The sequence below is a fragment of the Meriones unguiculatus genome, chromosome 19, assembly GCF_030254825.1.
Source record: "Meriones unguiculatus strain TT.TT164.6M chromosome 19, Bangor_MerUng_6.1, whole genome shotgun sequence".
Lineage (NCBI taxonomy): Eukaryota > Metazoa > Chordata > Mammalia > Rodentia > Muridae > Meriones > Meriones unguiculatus.
This window is the reverse complement of record NC_083366.1, coordinates 7367697-7373279: the sequence shown is the minus strand read 5'-3', so window position 1 is coordinate 7373279 and position 5583 is coordinate 7367697. Positions and strand designations below refer to the sequence as shown.

At 47.6% G+C, this 5583-nt stretch overlaps 1 long non-coding RNA gene across 1 annotated transcript; it reads right to left on the bottom strand.

Moving 5' to 3' along the window:
* Window positions 1-868: 868 nt before the first annotated feature.
* LOC132649357 (uncharacterized) lies at window positions 869-4302 on the bottom strand. Its single transcript, XR_009587794.1, has 2 exons — window positions 3990-4302; window positions 869-1086 (listed from the first exon to the last, which is right to left on the bottom strand). It is a non-coding gene; the product is annotated as an uncharacterized LOC132649357 (long non-coding RNA).
* Window positions 4303-5583: the final 1281 nt, after the last annotated feature.

Here is a 5583-nt window from a genome sequence, read left to right as displayed (position 1 = left end):
ACACACGCACGCAGGCAAATGGATGTTTTTATCAGATCAGTCCTTACATGACCACTGCATATTTAGCTTGCAGTATGTTCCATGTCAAGCAGTAGAGGTTTTTCCATAGTTTTGCTTTTCTAACCTCTCTTCTCTTCCTCCTCCTCTCTCCTCTCTTCTTCCCTCTCCTTCCCTTCCCTCTCCCCCCTCTCCCCTCCTCTCCCTCTTCTCTGTCTTCCCTCCCCTCCCCTCTCTTATCCTCTCCTCTCCTCTCCTTTCTCTCTCCTCTCCCCCTCTCTCTCTTCTCTTTGCTCTCCTCTCTCTCTCTCTCTCTCTCTCTCTCTCTCTCTCTCTCTCTCTCTCTCCCTCTGTCTCGTAGTCTCATAATGTCTTACTCTACAGGTCAAGCTGGCCTGAAACACATGATCTTTCTTAGCCACCCATATTCTTGAACTGTAGGAGCGTGCACCGTGCCGAGTGTGGAGGTTGAGCCCAGAGCTTTGCACACGCTGGGCTTGTGGTACCACCACGCCGCATCCACAAACACTTCCCCATGAATTCTGTTTGATCCTGAGCTATAGCCTTTGATGGAAACATCTGGAAACTTTGGCCCACGTGAGCCAGTGCTGTGGCTCTGGGAAGGGGCCTGCTGGGTGACCTCACTGACCATGCCTTTCTGGCTGACAAGGGTCAGCAGGTAGGTGTCCCCATCCAAATTTTACTGCATGATTGTCACCATTGCCTGCTCCAGTCTTTATGTCCTTACCCAGCTTCCTGAGGCCAGATGCCAGTTCCCTGTTTGCTGCTTTGCCTTCTGACCCTTTCTCTGACTGAGCACTGAAACCAGCACATTAAAAAAAAAAAAAAAAAAAAAGTACCCAGTAAATAGTTTTTTCAGATGTGAGTGTTGGGTTCTTTTTATTTTTCTAATCATACAAATTGTGGTGGATCTGTCAGCAACCAACATGCAAAGCAGATCAGAGCAGCCACCTAATTCAGAAAAAAACACAGTATTTCCCGCTGAACGTTGACGCATGCTCTTGTTTGGCTTCCACTGTCCGCCCAGCTGTGATTTCCAGTGACTTTACATTCTCTTTGAAGCTTAACCTGAAAAAAAGCAAAGCTCTATTATTTGATTTAGTATTTAATATTTCATTTCTTGAGAGCCTTTAAATTTTTAAAGATTTATTTTATTATGATACATGTCTGGGAGTTCTGCCCGCATGTATGTGTGTGCACCATGTGTGTGCCTGGTTCCCAAGGAGGCAATAAGAGGACTTTCTCCTTTCCCCCTGCCTGAAGCCGTGCGTTTCTTCTCACAGGAAATTACCCTGGCCTCAGAGAATTAAGGTGAAAAAAGGGATCGAAAAGGATAACCTAGAAAAATGATTACAGTGGGCTTTAATTGCGTTTCTCATTTTGCTATACTTTTATGTCTTCAATCTCCTTAACCTGTTGGGATTTTCCCCAGAGATTGGTTGGCTCATAGAACATTCTTGGTGCTCCGTATGGAATTAGTTATCATAGGTTCTGGAGCCAGCAGTTGTTCGTGACCTCGGTGGATACCTGTGAGCGCACATCTGCTGACCTTTGTCATATGGCCACAAGGGCAGCCTCCTACTGGCCCTCTACCTTAATGTGGTAGTCCCTCCCACCTTTGCAACCTCGCACCCACCCATCACTGGGCACACTCCTACTCTGTGCTCCCCACCCCCTCACTTAAAGCCTCTGAAATCACACTTCTTCATCCCAACCCTTTTATCCTTAGTCAAACCATCCACCCAGCAACCCAAATCAGAATCAGACCTCAGCTCCTGAGATCTATGATTCTGGGGCACACAGGGCAAAACCAGAATTCTGTTTCTGGTATCTAATGCATGTGTGTACAGGCGCACAAACATGCACTTTATTTTTTCTGATAGTTATACTTCCCTAATTTCAGACAACCAACAGAATGTCACATGCCAGGGTCTTTAACATCATTCATTCTCTTGGCCATAATTAAATGGAACCTTCACTAACAACACTTTACTCAGGATTTTGTTTTCTATTTTCTTCCCAAAGTATCATTCTGGAAGGTAGTTATACATGTTACTTGATCTGAATAAGAACTAAAATGTGTGGTGTAGCTAAAATATGTCTACTCTAATGCTAACTTACAAAGATTTTTAAAAGAGCTTCTGTCAACAGGCATGGTGGCACTGGCCTTTAATCCCAGCAGAGACAGGCAGAGTGAGTTTGAGGCCAGCCTGGTCTGCAAAGTGAGTTCAGGACAGCCAGGGCTACACAGAGAAACCCTGCTCTGGGGCAGGGGGAAGCTTCTGTCATAGCAAAATACTAATACTTTTTTTTCTTCTTACCCATACAGTTGACCCATACAAAGTTGACCCATACAGTGTCAACTTTGTCAACTGGTTGATTTTGCTTTTATTTGTGGAATGGGGAAGAAAACATGGGCCAGAAATGCATTGGCATAAAAAGCAGGGGAAAAAAACAAAACAAAACAAAAACCTTGCACAAGGTAGTTTTTGGAGTCACAAGGAACGTCTGACAGCTTCAATTAAATCTGATCAGAGAGTCTGCACTTCAATTGGCAAGTTTTTGGTTGTTTTCTTTCTTTCTTATTTTCTTTCTTTACTTCCTTCTTTTTTTTTTTTTTTTGGTTGTATGTGTATGAGTGTTGTTAAACAAAACATCAAACAGTATATGTTCATAAATGGTAAAATACAGCTTTGTTGTTTTTTCTGATGGCCACTAGATCCAACAAGAAAAGTGAAATTCACTAGGGCTGCTTCGAGTGACACCACAGCAGTGAAGAGAAACCAGAGTCTATTAACGTAGGGTTTGGTTACTACCCGTCTAAGCGCCTCAAGCTCTGGGCTCTAGTGTGGCTTTAAGACAATGGCCATTGCTTTCTTTGTCGTTAATGACAGTTCTGCTGGTTTGCGTCACCTAAAAACACATCTTTGGTGTTTATACCAAGTGTCAAAGTCTCAAGAGTTAAAGAAATGTGGACTTTTTTTTCTTTAACAATTAGGAGCCAGCAAGCTAGGATAAAATTACAGATGTGGTACTTAAAAACAGTTCCCCCAAGGGCTGTGCATAAATAAATGCATTAATTATTGCTTCAATATTAAAAGCTAAAAAGCCAAGAAGGCTGTTGCTAAAATCCCCCAGTCATCCTGTGAGAAGTCAGACTGGCTGACGTCTGGTTTTCCTGGATTCAAGCTGCCTATGGGGTCCCTATGGTGGCGGTAGAACAGAGGTCAGTAGCCTAAATTCTGTCCAAAGAAGACTATTCAAAGTAGATGGTCAGTGACTCATTAAGCTACCTTCAGGTTAAAAGCGCTTTAACATCCTTGCAACCTGAGCAGTTTTACATAGAAGGTAGGACTTGAAAGATCTGGAGAAAACAGTTATTAAAATGTGGTTATTAATAGGGAAACTTTACAAATACAACTGCAAATTTTCAAGACAATGTTTTAAACATTAGATTTGATGTTCTCTGTACAGGGCTCAATTAGGTGGATGTAATGGTTAAAACCCAGGTGACTGTGTTTTGAGCTATTTTCATGTCACTATGTAAATTACATTTCAATCAAAACCAAAAATAATTCTGACTCTTAAGGTCATAAACAGCCAAGCTCTCCCAACCAAGGAGACAGGACTAACCATAATGTGATATAGTCTGGACAGAATCCAAGAACAGAAAAAAGGAAGTGAAAAGTTAATGAAATCCAAATGAAATATGAAGCTTAGTTAATAATGTGTTAACATCCGTTCATTAGTTATGACAAATGTCCCACAGTAACTTAGTTAATCATGACTAATGTCAATTATGGGAAAAGTTAAGGGCAGGGAAAGAACTCTTACCAACTTCTCTGTAAGTCTACAACTATTCTGTAATTTTTTAACGTTTGCTTTTAAAAACAAACATGAGTGATAAGAAGGAAGATGACAATGTGTCAGAAAGCAAAGACACTGAAGTCAAGAAATGAACACTGAAGTACCAGAGCTCGTCATTTCAGACGTCACGAAGCCGAGGGGCACTTTGAAAGAGTTGGCACTGTCACTGAACAGGCAACTCCTCCATCAGGGCCGCTCTCCCGTATAAAGCAGCTTCGATGGTCGCTATGGCTACTGACTTCTGTATCCAAGCTAGTGTTAAGAGGTATACACACGCAAACTGTGATAACTAAAGAGACGGCATGGTTTTTATCTTCAGCTCAGTATAATCATTTCTGTCAACTAACACCACCATCTCCTTCTGCTTAAACCCGTCCTCCATGAACTGCACACGTTTTTATAGAGAGAAAATTCATTCGTGCCTACCAAAACATTTCCTTTTCAGGTGTGTGTATACAGATGTGTAAAAATAACTCCGCTTATCATGCCATCGACATCTCTCTGTTAAGCAAGCCTTTATGCTATAAACCACAATCATCACAATCAAATCCCGTTGATCTTCCCTTTGATACGCAGGGCTCCTGCGCGTCGGCGCTGTCAGGGCTGGCCAACCCCGGCAGGTGCTTGGACGAGGGGGACACGGCGCGTGGAGTGGGCCTGGTGTGGCCACGCCTGGCCTGGGTGGAGGCTGGGTCTTTCTTGGCAGGATCTTTTGTGGTGCGCGGCTCCTCCATCGGGCCCATGCCTCGCGACAAATCGCCACCCCTTCTTTTCCTCGTCAATTAACAGTTCTGGGACAGAGGTTGTGGGCGAGGGCCAGAGCCGACGTAGACCGAGATGAAGACCAGGAAGAGCAGGAGTAGGAAGAGGCTGGCCGCCACCGCGGTCACCGCGAACAGCTCCATCCTCAGCTCCGCGCGCGACCAGGGCTCCCGGACTGAAGTGAAGCACACGGTTGTCATGGGAACCGCAGCGGCGGCCCCCGCGGAACCCCGCGTTTATTACGGAGAATCGATCTGCACCGGGCGCGGAGGCTGCGGCTCGGCGAGGCCGCTGGAGGCCAGCAGGGGGGATGCAGGGGGAGGCGGGGGAGGAGGGGGAGGGGAGCGCGGGGCTCCTGCCCCTCCTCCACCCGCGCCTTCCCCTCCCCCATCGGGGCTCGGGAACAGCTGAAGTCGGAGAGTGGCGTGAAGTACAAATTGCCAGCGCTCCCCGCTCGGCTCTCGGCGGGGGGCGGACGGCAGGGGAGGCCAGCGCCGCGCAGCCCTCCCCGCCCCCGGGACCCCGCGGGCGGCGCAGAAAGTTCGAGGCCGGAGGGCGGGCTTGCGGGGCCACCTTCAGCCAGGCCTGCACGGCAGCGCGCCGGCGGCCGGGGCTGAGGCGGGGGAGGAGATCCTCCCGAATCCCCCCCGCAGGAATCCTTCCCGGTCACGGCCGCGGGAGCCAGGTACCCGGGAGGGCACGGTTGGGGCCCTGGAGGAAGGGGGGGGTCCGCGGACCCCGAGACACAGACGCAGTCTCCCCGGCCCGTCTCCGCTTCCCATGCTTTCCGGCTTCGGTAATTACGACGAGCGCAGAGGCGGGTTCACCCCATTTTGCCCATCAGCCTTTCTCCTCCCCAGTCATTGCGAAGCCCGCGGCCGGGAGACGCTCCTGGGCGGCGAGGGCCCCGTCTCCGCGGGCTATAAATATTAATAA